The sequence below is a fragment of the Caloenas nicobarica genome, chromosome 12 (genome assembly GCF_036013445.1).
Source record: "Caloenas nicobarica isolate bCalNic1 chromosome 12, bCalNic1.hap1, whole genome shotgun sequence".
Lineage (NCBI taxonomy): Eukaryota > Metazoa > Chordata > Aves > Columbiformes > Columbidae > Caloenas > Caloenas nicobarica.
In genome coordinates this window covers 18,489,320-18,513,795 of record NC_088256.1, presented here as the reverse complement: position 1 = coordinate 18,513,795, position 24,476 = coordinate 18,489,320, and positions in this window count along the sequence as shown.

Sequence of the window (24,476 nt, the reverse complement as noted above, 5' to 3'; positions counted from 1 at the left end):
GAATACTGAAACTGATGGGAAGCAAACCCATAAAACTAATGAAAGGATCACCTATGGCCAATTCATTCTGCCTGGGTGTTAAGTACTACCTGTTTAATGACAGAAATTAAATAATTAATGCTTATTGCAATGCGTGGCCATAGAGCAGCCAAAGTAAACAGACAACACAAGAGGTTTTTGTGCAAAACCAACAATCACCCTCCTACAAATAGAACAAAAATATTCCAAGTCTGAGAACAAACTGAAAAACCTTGTACTCTTATATGTCAGGTAGCTTCAGTAAACCCATTGTGCAAAGAAATAAAGCACTATTAAGGTAACTGAACCAAATAATATAATCTTCCAAGAGTCAAAACTCCACATGGGAAAACTATATCTTGGTAGCATCACCCCTGTTCTGTGATAAACACTGCAATCTACATTGATGTGCAACAATAATGTGCTCTGAGTATAATGTCTCAGTATATAAAGTTACTTTTCCAGATGATGGGCAGAGTGATTTCATCAGAACCACTGATGTCAGGCATGTACAAGCAGAAAATAAAATAATATTTGCCCTACTCTTTAGGGTAAGGGTGAAAAATACCTTGCTTTTTTTTGCACTCATATTTGACTAGTCCAAACCATGCTTTGCTCCATGGACCAAATAAAGTCCTGTAATGGACAAGCAAAAAAACCGCAATCAACAGCAACCACCGCCACCCATACACAACACCAAAAAACCCACCAACAACCAAAACCCCCAAATCTGAACATCTAAACAGGTTAAAAATCCATCAATCCATCTGCTGTGGGATTTATTCTGCACATGGACTGCAACATCAGAATCACAGTATAGCTTGGATTGGAAGGGACCTTAAAAATTAATCTAGTTCCAAGCTCCTTGCCATGGGCAGGGACATCTTCCACTAGACCAGGTTGCTCAAAGCCCCATCCAACCCAGCCTTGAACACTTCCAGGGATGGGCCATCAACAACTTCTCTGGGCAATGTGCTCCAGTGCCTCACCACCCTCATGTTGAAGAATTTGTTCCTTACAGCTAGTCTAAACCTCCCCTCTTCCAGTTTAAAGGCATTACCTCTTGTCCTATCACACAGCTTGGTGTTGGTAAACTGCCTATTCTAAAACCAAGAAACAATTATTCCCCTTCTTTGCCAGAAAGAACCCGTTGTGCCTCCAAATGAAATGGGCATAGAGCTCTGTCCTTCTGAAAGCCTAAGTAAAAAATAGTCAAAGTAGCTATGAAAAGTATTTCTATCAATATGTCCCTATAAGCATGTTCAAGGTGCAGTAACAATATATTTTCCTGTCTGAAGGTTGGACAGAATTCAGCTCTTCAGTGAAAAATCAAATAAATTAAGATAACACCTTATAGTGCCATCTACTGCTGAAAATACTAATTATTCTAATTTATATGCAATCAGCAATGTTTTAGTACAAAAAGCCTTGGGAAACATAATTCAAAAGTGAAGAAAGATGGTACAGCATGGCTAATTATGTGATGTAACACAAATTATTGCCAAATCAATAGCTACATGGATTAGAAAAAATTAATCCAAAAAGGTAATTATCAAACTTGGATAAAGCATGAACAGTTTAATCTTCTCTCCTCCCCGACCCCTGCTTCTCTTACTGGAATTTAATTCTGAGGAGTGACACTTGTGTCTTATTGCACGTATGTGTATGCTAATCAAAGGCAATACTTGGAGGCTGGCCCTTTTGCAATAACAGTGGTTGGGGTGAAAATGTTGTAGTAGACCTGATAACATTCCACCATTCTATTATGCTCTAGGTTAAACAACATTTTTCCCCTTCTAGGGCTCCAGTCTTATAAACAGTTTTGGAAATAATTATCTGAAGTTTCATAATGCACCGCGAGTCTTGAGGCAATTATTAGGTTTGTACTATGAAGTCCAGCATCTAGGGAACAGAATGAATGAGGGTGTGTAACCTTCACCAGAACCATGTTAGTCCCAAATGTAACCACACAATTAGTGATTTATTTTATTAATCTCAAAACATAGAACCAAGACCAGTGTCCAGACACCCTGAGATATAATGCAACTCGCAAGGGTAGAACCAGATATTCTGTTGATGACACAAGCCCTAAATCAACACTGAACCAGAAGAGGAGAAGGGAATTGCAAGGGACACTGAAACAACGAAGTCATTTCCCAAAGGTGCTATAAAATTTTTATATTTTGATACTCATGCTTCAGTTAAGACTAACATCCACTAATTCTAATGCCTTGTTTAACAATAGTTATAATACAAGTGGAGGCATGCCTCTAGCACTGCTACTAGATTTATTGTATTTTCTGATATCATGCCAACAGAAAACCTCCACATCAAAATTTTTGTCATGTTTGTGTAACATTTAGGTGCATGTTTTTAATTTGACCATTTAACAAGAAATGCAACTTACAGATCCAGTTCTGGACCCTTCTCCCAGCAGTTAGGTGTAATAGCTTCTGAGTATCTTCATCCATATTGCTGAAAAAATTCTGAAATAAACCACAAAGACCTTGTCTGTAACAATGCCGTAGGGAATCTGCAACTTCTTAGCATTCTGGGTATTCATCAAGAAGAATTCAACAAGAATTCAACAAGAATTTTTTAAAAAAAAAAGTTTCATATACATAATTCTAGTAAAGTGAAAACTTGAAGTGAAGAGGAACCTCAACATTTTGAAGGTTTTCAGCATCAAGACATACTTCTCAAATTGAGGAATGTTGAAATTTTTGTCATAGGCTTATACACTACATGCACAGGAATTTATGGTCTGACAAAAAATCAGCTACAAAAAATGAACTAATTTGTATTCAAAGTATATTAATTTTCGTATCTGTTCAGTTGCCAGGCACTTGATTCAAGACTCATCATTATGCCTGCAAGTACATTTTATTACTTCATTTAAAGGTTACAAAGATAATTTCCAAAATATATTGATTTGCTATTCACCTAGTCTTTTTCAGCTACAAGAACTGTTTCCCCCCTGGAGCTGACAATCAGAACTTTAAACACCTGAAAACATCAGCATCATTTTTTTCTGGCATGTTTTAGTGCTGCTGTTCCTGACTATTTATGAATTTCATTATTGCCAAAGTGCAAATTATTAAATGAATGATTGCTGTGTCAGATTGCAACTCTTGGCACATTTATATATTTAATTTACACATTTCTTTTTACAGTTTTATAATGTTATTTATGAATATCTCCAACTCTGTGGCAGAAAATATAAAACAAATCAAAAGAAAGAGGGGCTACGATTGCTACTTCAAATAAAAAGGGAGATAATTTCAGAGCTTTATTATGGTTACAGAATGACAATTAATCCATCACTGGGCAATCTTAGTAGGTTTGGTTTTGGTGGAATTTTAAATGTGTTTAACGCTCTGATGATTCATGCACCAGATTAAGAGTATCGTCAGCACTAATGATTGTTTTGGGTGCAATAATCACTTTTGCTAAATATAATCTTTTCTCTCATTGAAAGGAAATGTTCATACCACTCATCTTCAGAAAATGGATATTTGCAGAGCTGGATTGTGACTTTGCAGTTTTTCAGCTGACCCCTTAGAATAGAATAACACTGAGTTTCACATTTTGTGACACAGTGCTCAAGTTTATCACCCTTGACAGAAGAATCACAGTGAAGATTTGCACATCTCCCTAAATAAATCCAATAGGCACTCACGTCTTCATCACACAGCTTGGCATCTTCCCTGGAAAACTTATAAAAGTTCACTGCTGTCAAGTAAAAATTTTTTTTTTTTTTAATGTAATATTACTAACTGAAAAACACTAACTTGCCAAAAGTGATTTTCTTCTTATGAACAAAATGGCTTTATTAACAATGCCACTGAGAAACTTTTTTTTTATTTTTACAGATGGTCATCAAAACTGGAGAAGCAGTAGCCCTACAATAACCACTAAACTACTGATCAAAGGGCTCACCTAAACAGTAGAAGAGCCACATTCAGATCCCAGCCCTGTGTCTGCCAGGAAGGTTTCACTCCATGAGCTATTGTTTGCTTTGAGAATAGTCCTGCTTAATCTCTTCTGCTGGACTGATTTGACTTTATATGAAAAAATATTAATGGCAGCAAAGACAAACAGAGGTTTTCCATAGCCCACACGAATACTGTAACCACTGAGCAATTAAATCAGTGCTTTTCTGCTTTTCTCTAGCACAGTAGATATTTACCTGTTTAAATAGTGAATGAAAGAAAGACACAAAAGAGGAACCACCTCACTATGCCAATAATTAGGTCTCTGAAAGCTAGAAGTCACTAGTTTCTCTCTGCCAAAGAAAGATCTCTGTTCTGATGCAGAACAGTAAAGTATTTAAGTCCCAGATCTGCTGTTGAAGAACCTTATTACCCAACTCAATAAACAGCAACTTGTATGTTCACCACAATTTAAGAGACAAGAATCATGGAACACAGATTGCAGTAGTTGACGCTGCATACAAAATAACATTGCTCATTTCTGCACTGCTCCTAACATACATTAATCATCTACCTGGTAGGTAATCTACGGTTGCTTATTTTACTGGGGCCTCTAGGAAAGGGCTCTGGTATCATCACTTTCACAGGACATAACTGACAGCAATCAGCACCAAACGATGATGAAGATCTGCAGTTTGGGCTCTTAGAGCAACAGAACAAATCTTCAAAATAACAGCTAAACTCTGGTCACGCACAATGTATCACTGAGTATCCAAGTTGCAGGATACTCAGTACCAAAGAAGGTACCATTCCTTCTCTCTCTGTTAGCCTGCATTCGAACTGGACCTCCAGCTCTTGCAACAAATACACTACAAAGGAACTACAACAATCTACTCTCAAAAACAGCTTCTACAGCTTGATTTCCCTACAATGAACTTGATACGTGCAACTACAAAACAGCTTTCAGAAACAACTATTGCCTTTCTCATCCTTGTACTGTTATGTAATATATTTATATTTGTGGTGCTGGAATTTCTTTTTCCTTCAGTCTGATAAAGATTTCATGATAGAATTAAAAGGGACTAAACTTTAAGCTTAGAATTATTCATACATAGTACTTAGTAGCAAAGGAATGTGTACAGAAAGACACACTTGTTTATGTTTTCTTTCTTATGGCAGAGGATTCTTCATTCAGATATGCTGCATGAAAAACAGATCCGCTCCTGGTAAAATTAAATGTGACTGATGAATCCATTTGTCCTGAAGTTTATTTTTGATAGACATCTATTACATTGAATCATTCTGGTTTTCATGAAGCCTTGCACAACTAAATGCTGACAACAGAAGGAACATTTTAGATAAATATTTTTAGCCAAGACTAGACTGTGGGGTTAGAAATCACTCAGTTGCTAAAATAATCCAGTTAACCTTGTACAGCTGCTCCAGTTCTTTAAAAATACAGCTTGCCTGATCTATTCTACTAATCATAAGTAAATAAACCTAAGTAGCAAACCTGGTTTATTACTCCATGGTGACTGTCACATGCAAATAGTCACTGACTGCACAGAATTCATATGAAAATAAAATCCACATTTAACCTTGGAGAAGTCAATGAAGTTGACTTCTATTCCTGCAGATAGCCACCGAGTTGGGGTAGGCTGTTCTTCCCAATTTTAACAGCTGGTCAGGCTTGATCTCAATTAAAAAGGAATTTGCAAGGCAGAAGAAATCTTTATTTACAGTAAGGAATGCGAATGCTATACCAATGCTTTCACCTAAATAGCAACATCAATCCAGAAGAGCCAACTACAAATTTAGATAAAAGTAGTTAATGGAAACAATGTTATTTATCTGAACTACACATATCTTGAGTTAACCAGCACCTGTCTCCACATACACGTCAACAGTAACAGTCCACATGAGCCAAAATCTGGAACTAAATTTATAGTTACACATATTTACTAACGCAATGGAAGAAGTTACAAGTCAAATAATTGTAACATAACAGTCCACTGCAGCTGCCAAAAGTCCAGTTGACTCATATCGTTTAAGCAATTTAGCTCCTGTACAAAAAACTGAAAAAGAAAACAGTATGTCTAGTAGGTACTCCTTACTTCCCAGCCTCAATATACATCCTTTCAATTACAAGGAGACTCAACATTCAGCAGAAATCTTGAATGGTGCAAACCACAAAATTCTGTGGTTGCTAGAATGCCCTAAAAGCATTTCTTCCCAACTCTGATACCAAAATATGTATTCATTATATATGTGAATGCAAAGATGACAGACTATTTAATAAAAAGGGAAGAAGCCAAATTAATTTAAAAAGAAGGAGATGGGGAAATAGGCGTCTGTATAGAAGGGTTACAAAGCAAACCATTTCCAGTGAGCTCATGTATTTGCTGCAAAAAATAAACAGAATTTTCATGACTGTCGGGTAATGTATTTTCAGAGATAAGTCAAAATCAGACCCTACCTAGCTTACACATTTTACATAGTCTTTGAAATAAGATCTTTAGAACTGAGACCAAAACCTTTAAGATTTACAAGTGTACTCATTGCTTGTTCTGCCCCCTCGAGCCATAAAATTCCTCAGTCTGGTGTTATCACAGAACATGTACATTGTTCCCCTCCAGCGAGACACTAAGTGGAATCCAGCCCATCACTACCAAAAAAAATGATGTGCCACAAAACCACTCCAATATTTAGAAATTCATTTGCCTCATTACTATTCGCACATGCAACAAAGCAGTTAAATAAAAGAAATTAAAATGTAAAGTGCTAGAGAACGGTAGCCCAAACCCAGACCACTTTAGCTTTCTGTGACTGGCAATCATAATGCAGACAATCCATGCAAGCGCTGCCTTTGGCAGTGTTACAGAGAAACTCTTTAAAAGCATTAAATGGCTTAAGAGACAGGAGATGGCAAAAGAGGCAGGAGGCACTAGAAAGCAAGAGTGTGTTCCTCATACCAATAGTGTCAGTTCCATCTGAAAAACAGCACTGCATGAGCTCACCTGCATGACAATTTGCACCTCAGCAAAAGGTGGTTTGCATAAACAGGAATAATTACAGGTTATTTGGGCACAGAGGCAATGCATGTTTAGCTACCAGCCTTTACAAGTAACTCAATTTTAATTTTGCTCAGACCAACACTTAGCATGTTAAGAATGTTGTCCAAAGCAGCATTTGCAGGATAAAAAAATATTGAGTCTTTGCTGCCTTCCACCTGTGCCCCATTCATGGCCCTGCCCTTTGCTATATATGAGTACAGGGGCACAACATCTCTCAAAAGGTAAATCCACAGCAAGTGCTCACATAGAAGTAGTGTTGTAGAAAATGCTTGAAACTAATCTCTCTGTTGCTATACAAGAGTTTTTTGGGGTGAGGGTGGTGGTGGTGGAGATCGCCAGGAAAACACTTTTTTTTTTTTTCAGTTTCATTGCTGTGCAAACATTCTATTTTCTATTTATTACTACTTTCCCCCGCATTGGAAATATCATATTAATTCTTCATAAAGAATATTTCTTTTTAGAGGAAAATAGAAAAAATTACAAATTCTCCAAATTTTAGTAGATTTTTTAACCACCTTTGTTTCCCCCCTGCAAAGTTACTAAATAAAAATAAATGATTACACATTTTGTTTTAAAAATGAAGACATGACAAATTAAAAAAAAAAATCCCTCAGAAATTACTAAATTACTACTCTAACAATAAACCTTGAATTTACGTGAATGAGATTGTAGCTGCTCCAGCCTTAATCACCTACCATACCGCAATAATTTGTGAGCAAGACAAAAGGGACACTGTGGAAAGACAGCAGGGAACTTGCTCTTTGTGGTGATGAGTTGACGTGCTGTGGACAACCAAACCCAGTGATAGGAAGAAAGAACAGATCTAAGAGTAAGTTACAGCCTAAGCTGACACAGTTGTCCTCTTTGCTGTACATCAACCAAGTGTCTCCTAAAAACTACATTCGCTTCCCAGGGGGCTCATTATTACTGATTGATGGAAGTATGTTTTGGTCATAGAAGGTAAATTGTATAGATATACGAAGCAGCGATAACGAGAATAAGAGAAAACTGAGGATGTGATTCTATTGTAACAAGGAATCCTAGGAAACCTCCTGGAATTGATTGCAAGGCAAAGTTACTTGCCAAGCATTGTCTCTGACCCTGCATGAAGCATGTGGTCATTATTTTATTGATTAGATAAATCACTCCCTGCTGTTATCTCTTATTATTGTTTTGTAATTTTGTAGTGTAGGCATCAGCTTGCAGTGTAAACATGTTTATTGGGAAAACCTATACAAATACTGAGAAGGAGAATAAGGTATCTTCAGGCTCTTCACAGATTGTCATTAACTCATTGCATCTAACAGTCTACATGTAGTTTTTTTAAATCATAAATATATGTATTTGGTTTGTAGACGTAAGTAGCTTGCTTGAATTGCACTGGCTGTGGGAGCAGCAAAATTATTTATTCATCTGGCTAGCAGTTGACATAAAGCTGTTAAAGTTAAAAGAGAGATCTAATCTGAGACAGGTGTTAATTATTTACTTTTGGCAATGGCAGACATATACATGTAAAGATACACTAATAAAATGAATACTAAAAGTATTAGAAGTCAGAAATAAGTGTTCCAGTAATACATACCCTCAGACAATCAGAGATACTGGAAGCCTTTGAAATAGGGGAAAGAGGCTGAGTGTAAGATTTGAACAGAAGCACTGGAATATTTTATTTTTGGTTGCCTTGATAATTTTTATTTTTCATTTTCGGCATAATCCTCAGATCATACATCTTTGTTGTCAGCCAGTCTACCCCATAAGGAAATTCTGTACTGTGACAGCCCCTCCAGACCCCTGCAAGTTGGGTAATCTCCACGTCTCAAGGAATGAGCTGCTCAGGTAGTTGGCATGAATGTCACTGCTTGGCACCGCATACAGCTTGTTGAAAACTGTCAGTTGAAATTGCTTTTCAAGGGAAAACTAGATTCTTCAAAATGCAAATTTTGTATGAAACTGTTCTCAAAGATTTTTTCCAATCAGGTCTGAACACCACCACCACCTTGAGGTGCCTGGCATACTCAGTAAGCAGGCAGGGCAAAGATTACAACTTGTAGTTTTATAATTCTATTGACCTATGCTGTATCAGGTTATCTAACATCATAACCACTATGCTTTTTCCCCCCACAGCTTGTGATTACTTTACTGGACATAATGTATGGCAGTAACCAAGTGTGAAGGTTGTTAGTACACAGAGAACAACAGGCAGACATGACTCAAAGAAAAGGTAAAACTTTAGTCAAATGCTACTAGAAGAGTATTTTGTATGGCCATGGCTATTTACAGAGATTGTGAAGGGTCAAAGCATCCTAGACCAGAAACATGTGTGGTTCTATTCATACCTTTATTCATCTCTTTGATAGCCTTCTACCCATAAAAATGGAAAGGTCTCTAACAGCCTCTGAGGACTGACACACTCTTGAGTTTTTGCTGAGTCTGTAAAGAGGACCAAGGAAGGGGTGTCCTCTGCACTTCAGCGGGTACTTTCTTCCCAGCACCCCAGCAGTCTTGCAGAGCTTTTGAACAACTGAAGCTTCTTCCTGTTCCTCGTTTGAAACCCACACTGTGCAACTGAGCCAAAACACTACTGTTTTTACCTCCCCAGCAGATTTACTAAGAGAGAGAATTCACACTCTCTAAACAGTTTTGGGTATTGGATTTGTACAGGGATAAGCTCAGACTGGCACATACTGCTGACTGGAAAATTGTGAACAGGTTGTGAAAGGTGAAAACGCATTTTATATTGGCTTAAAAGAGACAGACATATGAATTCTGCCCGCCCCCCCGCCCCGCCTCGGACAGCAACATGTTAAGAAACAACAAATAGGACATGAAAAAGCATCTTGATTTCTCTCGATCCTCAGTATTCCAAGTCAGAATCAAAACAGACGTCTTGCATCATTCATCATGGTGGTGAAAAACATTAAACTGGAATTTAACACCTGCGAAAGAACATGGTCTCCATTGGTTGTTTCATGCATGCTTCAACACCAGATCACCTTTTTCAGCCCCCAGCTACCTTGAACCTAGTATTTGGAGTGAACTCAAAAGCTTAAGTGATCCAAAAAAGCCTCTAAAGAGATTTTACTAAGGAAAGAAAAACCATAAATCGGAGACATACTTTTTATAAAAAAAGGTACAGAGGTGCTAAGATCAAACCTATTATCTAAAGCCTGTTGTTCCTGACAAATCCTTCCTCCATGAGAACTCAAGAAGATTATTTCAGAGGTATTCCTACATTAGGAACTTTTAATAAATATTGTGTTGCTGATCACACTGGTATTTTTCTTTCTCCTTGGTTCAAAAATATGCAGAATCATCATGCTTGGATATATATTTCAAAAGGCAAGTTCAACTGGCTTTATTTGAAAGCATGAGGAAGACTAATGCTTGAAAAGTGAAATGGCTACTTTCCCAGAAGAGACATGATTTGGTTTTTGGTACAACTGAGTATAAATGCTGAATTTCTGCCTCAGAGTTACTATTCAAAAAAGAAAATAGGTCTTGAAGCTAAATTTTGCTGCATGCTTTTATAAACATATCAAATCCTAGGCAGAATTGATGTCTTGAAATTCACCATGATGAAGCTTGTGTTATCTTCTTCTAAAATTCCAGGAATAAAGAGACGTCATTTGTCCTCTCCATATGGAAACTTAATTGATGTCAATTAGCTTGATGTCATTTTTCATAAAACTTCATAACTTCATCCCAGTCTATACTAAACTCAGTATTAAGAAGCCCCCTCAAACTCTCGTAGGCAGTTAAAAACAGCCAGGAAAAAAAGATAATTTTAAATGTAAACTTAAATTCTGAAGGAGCTACTTATCTTTCCCTGATAATTTTTAAGTTACTTGGGTATAAATAGACCCAAATAAATCAATCTCCAGAATTTAATAGCACAGGAAACGTTACTTAGGTCAGATCCTTCCAAACCCACACAGAACTGAGTTGTTCGGTCACATTTCTGTTGCACTCAATACAACCATGAGGGAGGCGGGGCCTTGACAGAATAGCCTTGGATCTTCTAGTATTCTTTCTCAAAATGTTTTTGTCTATTACGAACTTGATTAATGTCCGCTTCGAAAAAGGCTGTCATCTCATACATCTGTATAAACACAAATATTTGTAATTCTGACAGATACATATATAAATCTGACTTTAAAAAGAAACTATCCAAGTGTACCAGCTCACTTCCACAAGGGAAAGCATTTTCTCTGTTCTTACATGGCTCAATATGTCCCAGGGTGGGTGGGGGGAGGAAACTGAGCAGGATGCTTGTTAACTAACTAGAATACACCAGCAAATGAAATTGAAGCACTAAATGTTTAATACATTGCAAAATCTGTGACTAACCAGAGTGCCTGTATGAAACAATTTGAGCTATTTCAGTCTTCAAATATTTTGTTATCACATAACTTTCATCAAGGGAATGACAGATCCAACCTATAAGACATTGAAGACCACAGTCAACACCATAGGTGACGATGCACTATAAGTAACTAGATGCTTATAGGTAATTTTGATCTATTTAATGCTGTGCGGTGTCAGGGCTTAACTGGTAAACTAGTCAATGAATGAAGTCAGAGCCCACACTGAATCTCGAATAACCAAAACTGGAGCCAAGACCCCTCCCTCTGGCTTATCGTATCCTGACAAGACACCATGGAGAGGTTTGCATGCTACCATCATATTGTATTTGTTCCATGGATAAGACTTTTCAAATACATGATCCGAAGCCTTCAGTCATGCTGAGAATTCATAGAGGAAAGAATATAAAAAGAAAAAAAATGCTATTAGATATCTTTAAAGTCTATGAACTAACCATCATCAGGGACACAATTTTCCCATTATTGTAAGAAAAGAACACAATTAATTATGCTTCCACAATAAGTTAGGAAGGTGCTAATACTAAGAGGCAAGTGAATCCCGTACCTTTGATCAGCTATGCCTGTTTCAGTAAACATTTGCAGATGGCAAAATGGAAAAATGCTAGAGAAAAAAAAAAGAGGAATAATGTATGAGTCTGAATTGAGATGTACATTACAAAAGATGCAATAAGGTTTCCATCTTTTCTAAAATATTTTGGAAGGTCACTGGATCAGCAGACATATCTTTTAAACTGTTAATGCTGGCTGCTCATTCCACACTGCATACAGAGAATCCCTCTTGCAAGGTGTGTTGCAAACTATTCAGAAAGTGGATAACAAAAGCCATAAAATAAGGAATTAAGCCTCTTTAACATTGATTACTACTCAGTCAGTGTTGTGATTTGTATTTCAGACACATTTGTTTAATTCAGCTATAGTCCCATGCTGAAGGACATGCAGGCCATCAGAAGCTGTGGGCAGTGACACTGGTACCCCACACCTCCATGTATCCACAGTACTGATCACGTACCTAGAGACACCTCTACTTTATTCTACTTTATTTTGATATTGGTCTCATTTGGCTTCACTAAATGATATGGCAATATATAACATGTGAATTCCAGGCTGACTGCAACGCTACTTGAGAACATAAGTAACTGTTATGAGCCTATGCAAAATATGAAACCATGTTTTATCCAAGTTTTAAAGCACTATTCTTGGTGTTGACTGATACCAATCACAGAAGCAGCAAACTGCTTTCCAAGAGGGAAGCAGACACTAGAGAAGCACATGACATACTTCTACATCACAGAATTAAAATAATTTACACTTTCACAATGGAGACACATACTATATAGTATGCTTCTGTTCTTCTAGCATAAAGGAAATATACTGTCACAGTGAGTTTTTATGTTAGGCCTATAGAGATTCTCTGAGTCAATATGCATCTTAACTGTGGTTCCTATTTCAAAATAATACATACATAACATTAACCTTTTATTGGCAGAGTAGATAAAAATTGTAATCATAAACACAGTGACTACATCTTCGGTCTGTCAGGAAAGACTGTTATTAAATTGTCATTTTAAACTAAATGATATACTGCATTATATTCAGTACACTTGAGAAGAATATATTCATAACCTTCATCACAGCTAAACTCAGCTTTGTTTAGGAATAAAATTACACTTACAGTAGCACATTAGGATCAAAGCTAAGTTAAAATAGTCAGATTTAAGATGAAGTATCATCTCTCAGTATTGCATTTGTAAAATAATGCTTTATTCTCTCTCTTGTATATTATTCTCAGAAGGTAAGTTAGTGTTGAAAACAAGAAAACCCTGTAAAATATATTGATTTACAAGGAAATGAATGTGTTTAGAAATACAGATACTTTAAAAAGTGCAAGCAAGCGCTTGTTCCTTGAAAGAAAAGGGATGTTTTTGTAAAAACCTTAGAAAATAATTAGAATTACTTCTCAGATAAGATATAATTAATGCCCTTGAGCAGAGTTTTGTGGAAGGTAACTCTTGCTGAACATACCCAATTTCTTTCCTAGACATGTTTACAGGTATAATTGATTTTATATCACATTTAAACAAATTGCATCAAGTGGAATAAATTCAGGTATAAAACCCAACAAACCCGGCTGAGTAGCACACAGACTCGTTACTGAAGAATCACAAATGAGAAGGCTTATTTCTATTTGAAGCTATCACTCTGAATAATTTAAAAATATCTGACTGAAAAAAAGGTCTAAATTCCACCTACAACCTCTAGAAAATACTATTTTTAACAAGAGTTATCTACAAATATTTTAAACTAATTTAAACATTAGTTTTTAGAGAAAAATCTCTTCCAATTGAGAATAATAACTTTCCAATCCCAAAAGTAAACCCAGAATTTAGTTTAAATCCATTAAGTCCTAGGTGTATAATCCAAGGTTGGATCAGCCTTTCTCAGGCACATGATGGTTCATAAGATAGATATTTTCCAGACTGGCATCCTGCCACAGGACATTACCAAAGAGCAAGCAGAATAAACCAATGCCACAAATTTGAAGAGCTGGAGTATTTTGATACAATGGAAGGTTTTTCCTAGCTTGTGCATTTATAATCTGCAAGCTTCAACTACGTCTAAGACTTTTTTAATATACTGAAAATCTTATTATAGAAGGTTTTTCTTCAGAAATATCTAACATAAAATTGTGAAACTGTAATATACTCCAGCTGTTACGAACCTCCACAAGAGGCAGAGAGAAACAGCAGTACTTTTAGCAACATCCAATTAAGCTACTTATGTTTCTTACACTGCCAACTATCCCCTCTCTTCTTCTTCCTTTATGAACATTAGCAGATATAAACAACAAAATAGAGAAGTCTCCAGCACATAAAATTGTGCGGGCCTGATTACACAGAAACAAAGTGTGAGAACTTTAACTTCAATGGGAATAAAACAGAACCCACTGTCTACAGCCAAACTATAAGGTTGTTTTTCCAAGTGAGAATAAAGCCAGTTTCTTTCACAGTGAGATTCCAGGATTCCTTTAAGAATTTGGCACTCTGCACCCCTGTGCTTCTGTGTTGATGTATCATACACTATAAAATGAGCATCACAGATTACTACTATTAGGAAAACCATTTGATGGACATGGGAAAGTACAAAGGCAATTAGCAATTGCACACTACAACACCAAATTTATACTTCATAAACATGATGCGAGAAAGAGGCATTTAAAATCTTCATAACAGAACAGCATATGAACTCACATGAATAAAAGTGTCGATGCTGTATAAGAAGTTCGAAATGAGCAGTTACTTATAGATAATGCACTAAACGTTCTGCAAAGAATAGTAACAAAAGCCAAAATCAAAACTTGGGAAAGGTTTCATACTGTAACATTTGGTCCACTCTATTTCATTTCAGAGAGAGTTGGAAAAGCTAGCCCAGAGCCACCCATCACCCTTACTTGTCTTGGCACATAACAGCAGGTACAAGTCAGATTTTACTTATACCGTAGACAAATGAGACTGGTTTCCTCCACTTTCTTTTACCCTTTTAAATGAGAAAAGGATTACACCTAGAAAATAAATAGCATTATAATAACAACTCAAAAACTGAAATGCCACAATGACTCCCATAATTTCAGATGGTAATTGTAGACAGTTGCTTAGATCAAGGACATTTCACTAGAAATAATAATAATAGACCACATTTGGCCACCCATTGTATGTGTCAATACTATTGGCAACTGAAAGCATGGTTTAGCAGAAAGTTATAAGTAAACAATGTCTATCACTTGAAGCTGCCTTTTAAAAAATAAATTTGAAGTGGAGAAATATGTTTCATGTTTTGATTTACATTTAATAATTACACTCTATCATTAATTTTGACTAACATTTTATGGTCAAACTGCACATTTTGTTCAGTGTTCCACCCATTTTCACTGCTTTTGAATTATTTCATATTGCAGACTTGTTAATGTTTGTTCTTCTGAAACACAGCAAATGCAGTAGAACCTAAATAAATTATTTACATTTTTAAAGACCAAAAGCTTATTAACATTTGCCTGGAAGAGTACATTTGTGTTTTGCTCTGAAGCTGAAAATGTAAATTAACATCTTCTGGCCTGATTCTTTTCTCACTCTGTCAGTGTTATTCTCACTTAGAATGCTGCAAACGAGATGAATCAAGCCCAGGGCACATAAAGACCTCCAAGAATAATCCCCTTAATGGCTTCAGAGCTCTCCACTGAACTTTAATTTTCAGTTGCTGCAAAAGAATAACACTGCAGACACTCACAATAATCTATTATTGAGATATTTTTTCTCAATAATTATAGGTTCCTTCTTCAGGATTTCGAAGTGTGGAGCTGGCATGCACATAGATGACCTCTTCAGTTTTACTGGTAACAGAGGGTGCATGTGAGGTGAACAGAAGATAAATGTGTACCTGGTGATCCTGATACTCCTCCTACCCTGAAGAAAGCAAAGAACATGCTGCTGAGGTTAATGAAGATTTATGAGAGGTGAATGAATGTGATCAGTAAATGCTGTAATGTCCAAAATACAAGCAGAGACATCTGGTGGCAAAGGGTTATTTATGATTTACTAGTTTTTTGTTATTTTGAGAGTCAAGGAAGAATTAAAAATGTTTATTTTCTGTAAGAATATTTTATTGGCATATAATTTTCACGTAACAAGACTTAAGAACATATTGAGATGACAAAAAATTTTTTGAGTTTACTAAAATAACATGGAACGTCTCATGTATTTCCCTTCTAAGAGGTCTTTGGTATCCTAGCTCTTCAAATCCTTCCTCTGCAAACACACGTACTCAACAGCGGTAGTATTACTTTCATACTCATGGCAAGTGAGAGAAATTCTGTCTTAAAAAAGAGAACCAACACACCTCATGAATACTTCAATCTACAGGTGAAGCCGCTACAAAAAACGATACCTGTCTCTGCTACACACGTTCCATGTCAGCACACGCATTTGCACAGTGATGGGACAAACTGGTCCAGGTTGGAAGTAACACACTTTTCAAGGCTAGTTTTAAGCTGCGTTATATCTCTGGTCCAGTTAGTTAAGCAACTTCATGAACACTTGTGCTGACATAAGAGAAGTTTGCACAAAGTACTGAATGGCTGTGTGAGTAAACAGTGTCAATTTTCATCATATTTAAGAGTTTAATTAGGACACCCCCAAACACATGCACCACCTAACACATTCAATGGAATATTTGTTCCCATTCCATAGCTGACAACATTTAAATGAGATGGAAGTTCCAGAGCTTTCAAGTGTGTAAGGGACTAAAAAAGTCCTATACATGGCAAGAACCCCAAATCTTCTCTTTTTGCCACAGAAAATATGATCTTCACGTTAACTACTTTGTGAAATATCCTGCATGTATAACACCAGTCATGGTGAGGTCACAGCCTTTGAACGCTGCAATGCAAAGACAAACCACCCTCTCGACCAAAGGAAAACTGCCGCCACAAAAACAAAACAAAAAACCCAACCCAAAACAATAGCAAAAAAACCCACAGCCGAACCAAACAAACAAACCCACACACCAGCAGAGGATAAATTTCCTGCTTCAGAGACCAGGTAAATAGAACTTAGCCTGAGGACTCTTCAGTTATTAGTAGCATAAGATTGCCTTTTGTCTATTTAAATCAGTCATAACTAAAGCTAACTGCAGAACAATTTGTTACACAAGATTCAATAAGACTACAACAGCATTCACGAGGCAGTTCTTCCAAAGGAAGAACTTGTCATTCTTGGGCAAATCCAACTCACAAGAATTCATTACAATGGCACAAATGTACTGGGAACGAGTCATACTTGATGTCCAGCTCTTCAAATTTGTGAAGTTACACAGTAAAGAAAAAATCCCTACATTTTTAGGAAGACATTAGAAATAATGCATTTCTAAAGGGGATGGGGAATATAGCAAAGCATCTAGACTACCTAGGAAACAGTATTGTGCAAATAGGGAAAAATGCATTACAAGAATCCGTTACATCCACTGGAGTCACATTACTTACGATGATTTTTAGTGTTAGTAACATTTCACTGAAAAACTGGACCAGAAGTTGAGTATTTTTGGTTCCATTCCTATGGGTGCCACAAACTGTATAACTTTCGTAAAGGAATTTAACCGACGGGAAAGACTTCTACTTCATTCTATCAGCTTAGAATCTGTTATCTGCTTTGTTAACCTATCCATTAGCTGGGTAGAGAAAGCAATAAATTGTCTAATTAGCAATCATTATTATTATACTCTGACATATTTGCATAAAAAAATACGTATAAGAACAAGAATAGCATGACTCCCAAACTATCCAGACAGGATCCATAGCACCACTTAAAACACAATGTGTCTAACCTTCCTTTTATACACCACATGCCTCTGAAGATACTAATGTCAAACTCCTTCAACACGTATAAAGAAGATATTCATAAAAATTAAGCTCAACATGAGAGAAAGTAAAAGATTTCCACAGTCTGGAAAACCAGAATAGCTTATATGGTTTACAGGCCAGTTCCTGTCCAGCATCTACATTTCATCACCCCAGAGTTGAAAAGTTGTTACTGGAAGGATATAGAATAGGATGAAGCTAGGACTGCTGCTGCAGAACTTGTAACAAGGGCCTGAAACAAACAAATACAAACCACCACCACATAGTAATACCTGTTGTGGTTTAACCCAGCAGGCAGCTAAGCACCACACACAGCCGTTCACTCACTTCACCCCCTACCCTGCAGTGGGATTGGAGGGAGAATCTGAAAACGAACAAACAAACAAACAAACAAACAAACAACAAAACCCAAAACAAACCACAAACCTGCAACCAAAAAAACCAAAGTGTAAACCTCATAGTTTAAAGAGAATTTAATAGGACAGAAAATAAAAGTATAATACTAACAACGATAATAATAATACTTATAATAATCAAAGGATATATGAAACCAGTGATGCACAGTGCAGTTGCTCAACACCTGGTGTTCAATAATCAGCCTGTCCCCAAGCAGCAAGTCCTTCAGCCACCTTCCCCCAAAATTTACACTAAACACAATGTCATATGGTATGGAATATCCCTTTGGCCAGTCTGGCGCAGCTGCCCTGGCTGTGCCCCCTCCCAGCTTCTTGTGCACCTGGCAGAGCATGAGAAGCTGAGAAGTCCTTGACTACTTAGCAACAACTAAAACATCAGCGTATTATCAACATTTTTCTCAATCTAAATCCCTAACACAACACTATACCACCATTATACTACTAGGAAGAAAATTAACTCTCTCCCAGCTGAATCCAGGACAATAACTTAGAAGATGCGGGAAATTGCCCTCTCCGTTCTTATTACTACCTTAGACTAGTAGTTTGAAGCTGATTTATTTTCTTTGCATCAAATATTATTGTGCTACACCAAGTTCAACATGCTATAGAATGTCCCCGATGAACACAGAATTACCTGAATATGACAAAGTAATCTCATCTTCCCTCTATACAAAAGAAGGAATAATTTCCTGTTCATAGGAAAATATTTTACTAAACCAGAGGCAGCAGGCAGTAGCCATTCAAGCAGAATGGGAATGGGTAAAACAGTTTGATAATCAGCAGTTTATATGTCTTGATGTGTGCTGTGTATAGTGAGCACTGAAGATGATTTATAGTCCAGAGTTACAAAGAGAATGAAGGCTGGCAATGACTGTGAAAACCAGCAGAGCTGCTGGTCACTGTCTTCATGACAAGGTGGGATTTTTTTTATTACGACAGAGAGATGGTGATTTCAATGTAAAAGCGCTTGCCAACCTGTCACACTGTTCAGGCTGACCAAGCTTCCTCAAAGGAGTGCAGACATGCAGATCAGATCAGCTCAGTAAAGAGAAACTATTAGTTTGCATAACCTTTCTGGAACAGGGAGCTGAAGTCACACATTTTGCTGCAGTGCCATTCATAAAAGGCTGACAGAAGAGTCCAGAGCTTTCTATTCCAGAGTACCATTACCTACCTGCCTGCATAAACAGCAGTGAGCCAACCTAGGATAAGTCAGTATGTTCATATTTAACAGGTGCCAAAGAGGCAGCTCAGCACTGGTAGACAGAAATAGACACATTCTCTGATGTGTTTTCTGGGGAGGTGATCTTTGAGAAAATAGTCTTTGCAACACCAAACTGCATGATCAGATCTGTTTTTCGCTGCTTTAGCGAGTGACTCATCAGTATGTCACCTGTTCATTCACAGTCTTCAAAGGCACATTGATATTATATCTCAGCTCTTTGCCCTAGGGCCGCTCTACAGCTCACTGTTTATGCAGGGTCTGCTGCGAACGGATTTCAAATACTGCTGTTCAGAAATGAATATATCATTGCAGAGTATACACAAATTCAGTAATGTGCATACATTATGCTTTAAAAACACAGAATATTGAAATATGCATCTTGCACACAGAACTAATGAGATTTTTTAGTGATGGAAACTATAGCAATATACCAGCAGAGGAATCTCCCAAATGTTCAGAACAGTACTAGCAGACTTAATACATTACACTTAAGGTAATCTACAAGCAGCACCTTCAAAACCAGAGTAGGGCCCCAGCTCAGAGTCCTTATGTGGAAAGTTACTTTCTTCAGTTCAGTCTTGAAATAACTGAGCAACAAAACAAGTGCGCTAATCTCAAGCGGTAAAAGTAACTGGGACTTCAGCTTGCTGAATTGGAAGCATCTGTCTAGCCTGCCATATAGTGATCTCTGAACTAAGGTTAGAGAAGCAGACTCCAGGGCAGAAACAGTATTTGGTTCATTAGCTCTGTTCTGCGCTGTGCCGAGTGCAACTCTGCATCACCTTGAACATGGCTAAAAGTGGTGTACTGTGTCAAAAATACAATATCCTGGTTCACATGAATTTATGGACATTAGCGGATTTTGGGATTAGGACTGTAGAACAGTGCTCAGCGATGATAAAGATATGGAATTTTTTGACCATTTGGATGAACACCAGTCCCAAAAGAGTGTAAGGCATTTTTACAAATAACAACAAAATGTGTGGTGGTGTTTTTTTGTGTGTGTGTGCATATTCTGTTTTACGATTACTAAGATTTAATATTTTATCACCTAAAACTTTACAAACAACAATTTAACTTTAGAGACTTAAAGAAATAAATTAACACTAAGCTTACTTGAAGAACTGTGACTGTCATTTTGCATTACCCAGTGCCTTATATTATGCCTTCGGTTTCAGGCAAGGAGAAAGATTAGAACAGTCTCTTCACATTTAAGTTCATTACTAGTACTCGTTTGTTTACCTCGTTACTATACTTCAGCTACAAAACGGCAGGCTATTCTACACAGAATTTTCAGATCAGGACTTAGCACGTACAAAGGTAGCTTCTCCCTTTAGCACAGTCCTAATACCAGACACATCTGCAGCCCCAGTTCACAGTGAGCTTGGAGAAGCCTTGTGACTGAGTCCTAAGGATTTTGGTAGCCAGTACCAGGATGTAGTAGAGTGGCTGGGCCCCCTTGTACCTCCATATCAATAAAAGGAGAAAGATGTCTTTGGCAGGTAGGTTACTTATGTAACCTTAGTGTAAGTAGTTTGGATATGTACGATTTATGATTTTTATTCTATTTTTATTTTTAGTTATAAAAACATGTATGCAGCCTGCATTGAATTTTAACAATAAAAGCTGGTATTTTATCCCTATTTAAAATCAAATTATTTTCCATGAGTAAAAAAAAATAAAAATAAGTCTTTCGTAAAGGCATTTCCAGTTCTAGAAATATATTCAATAGCCAATAAAAACTAGTTGAGTTATAAAAAAGAACAATGAAAGTAGCAGTAAAACACTCTCCATAGAGTCATCTCAGTCATTATATTCCCAAGTCTGCAATAGGCCCACAAGGCTAAGTCAAATGATTCAGTGTTTCTCTACAACCATTCAGCAAAAGGTACGTTATGGAAAATAAGAAATGGTAATGGTATAAAGAAGAAACTACTGAAGGACAATTTATCAGGCCTCCTTTGGATTAAGGGTTTATTTATAAATGGTTAGTAGATGATTAACAGACATTTTAAGTCTCCCTGTTGTTTTCATAAATAGTATGCTGCCTATATATTTAAAAGAATGGCTGTAGGAGTTAGTGATTTATGAAAATAAGCTATAGCCATGACTTACGTAACTAATGACCTGTACACTCTGTTGGGAAATATCATTTATAATTAATATCACTTAATCACAAATTAACCACTTAAAATAGCACCTTATTATAAAGTATGACAGATATATGTACGTGTTTAAGGATCTAAAGGTGGACCTGCAATATCATTGAACACTCATTATTATTTATTGAGATTTGTCAACCCACAGTTTAACAACAGAGCAGCTATAAACAATACACTGAAACACAGATAACACTTTACACAATCATGGGTGTGCAGCCGCTTGCCATGGAGAAACAGGACAAATCAATACCTTCAAACAGGCTTGCACTTCGTGCAATATGTGGTGGACATGCCATCAGCTGGTTTGCTGTAAGAGCTTACACAGTTTCACAGGAGGGCATAAGTGTCAAAGTGGACAACTGAGCTAGCTAGGGTTAGGTTACATTGTCTAGGATTATGTACTAGCAACAAAACAGTATTAGGTAAGTACTTTCTTACAAGCAAGTCGTAATTTAGCAAATGAATTAAAGACATGTTCAAATACACAAAAGTCTGAATACTTCCAAGGGCAGTACTACTATAGCTGTGATAGTCTAAGCAGATAAGACAAAGTTAGAGAATAAAAGTAATTTTACCTTAGATTAACTGGTTTATTTCGAAAAATATAACTGAGTCTTATGTAGCTCCTTCTTCAGATATTATATAAAAATACAAACTTGAAAGTTAAAGCTCAGAATGTGTGTGCTGAGTTTAGCCACGTTGTAATCCATTTAACCGTCTCCTTTTCACACTAACTTTTTCATATTCCACAAGCAATAAATTACCCCTCCATTTCCCATTATAGAAGGAAACCACCTTGAAATACCTTTCCACACCAAAATGGCCCTTCTGCTCCATGGGTAACAGTAGCACCTTCTCTCAGGTAGTTTAACTAAAAATATTAACCAGTCAGACCAAAACCAGTTTTCTCCTTTTTCATTTAGTGTTCAAGTTTGCAGCTTTTATTTCACACGGTTGCTGCTGTTTCTCACAGAATGAGTGTGCACAGAGGGATGACGCTCTTTGCAGTCACAGTACAGACACGGGAGAAATGTGTCAGGTGAGTTATATTCCTCTCAAAATACAAATCCATCTATTTTAGGCATCTATGCCAGAAGCTGACGATCCTGGCCTTATACTATCTTCCATCAGAAGTGAAACTAAAAATTTTAAAAAGCCACATAACTCAAGGTAGAATGAATACCTTCAAATTGAGAGCATCTTCCAAATGCATCCCTCAGACCCGGAGTTTCCCGAGTTTACAGAATGAGACCCAAAAAAGAAATTCCGCAATATAGAGCTTCTGTCTGCCCCCACCCTCCCCAAAAAATACGTCAGCTGGTGGAAACACATCCTACTTTTTTAAACCACATTTGCTACATGCGTCATAATGGGTCATATCTACCACAGCTTCCAAATGTTCAGTGTGACATCTGGCACACAAATAACCAATTTCAATTAATTCCATTAAACTGTAATTTGAATTTGGTTTCTGCTTGTATCATTTAACTTTAACTTGGACACTAACACAGCCCTATCTATCTTTATATGTCCTCTAAGTTGTTAATCCCAAAGGTATCATTCCTGCAAAGTGCTCATTAAAAACTGAGTGGCTGTCCTATCTTAGTAAGTGTGGAAGGTCAGGCAGAACATTAAAATGGTAACTTTATCCAATATTTTTAACTACTATGTTTAACTTAAAAACGAATAAGTGGAGGGAAAAAAAAAAAATACATTATCATTTGGTGAATATCTTGCAACAGGTACATTGATTTATTTCTGTCCAAGAGCATCAAGTTACACATGCTTCTAAAGTTAATCTCTGAATCTATTCTTTTTCTAGTCAAATACTCTACTATGATCAGTTTGGAGAAATAGACACTAAACGGGTTGATTATATGCTCTATAATTCTTGGATATTCACAAAACATGAACACAAAAGTGTTTACTAACTACCTAAAAAGAGTATTTTGAGGAAGAGAATTTTAATCTGTTTCACTAGAGCATGAATATAGAATCACTACAAGATTCTAGGCCACAGGGTTTTTAGTGAGAGTATTTTATCAAAGTGCTGCTATCAAGGCCTTTGCTGAAGGTGCCCAGGCCTTTGTTTTTAAACATGAATACTCCAGCCTTTGCTTGTGGTCTAGCTCCTCTGCTTTTTAAGGTGTTGGACCTTATTCAGACATTCTTATGCATAGGCTTCATTCAGAGGAAGTATGATATGTCATTTAATGCTTTAAAATTAAGGCTTCAGAAAGTAAACAAGTTCTGTCACCAAGAGCAGAACTCAAGTCTCATGCAGATTCTACTGACATGTCGTTAGTCAATCCTGAATCCTGAAAAATCCTGAAAAATGGAACAATAATCCAAAGCAAACATTTCCACACAGCATTTAAACCTGAAGAACAGTTTAAAGTTAGTCCCTTAAACAAAATCTGCTTTAAAATACATAGATGCTTGAAGAAAATTACACATTAACTAGCCACTGTATTGAATTTCCCAGTATTATTACAGGGTCACTTTATACACCCAGTAAGAGTAAGAGCACAACCCTAACAATTAGCAAGTCAGAAGACTAAGGTATGTTTGGGGGATCATTATTACTATAGATCTGTAGATATATCTGAATAAAGATTATATAGCTATTAATTATGTGACAGATTGTGTAATGATGAATGAACACTAATCTTATGAAGAAAGAGACACAGTACCGTTTCAAATTCTAAATTTGTAACAGTTTTGTCTCCTTCCAAATTCAATGGTATTAAGCAGACGAGAACCGCAGGGTGAAAAGGTCACTATTACTGATTTCTCTAATACTCCAGACCATTTTTTAAAGTCAAAATGGACTAAATATCTTGCTGAGGTCAGCTACTCAT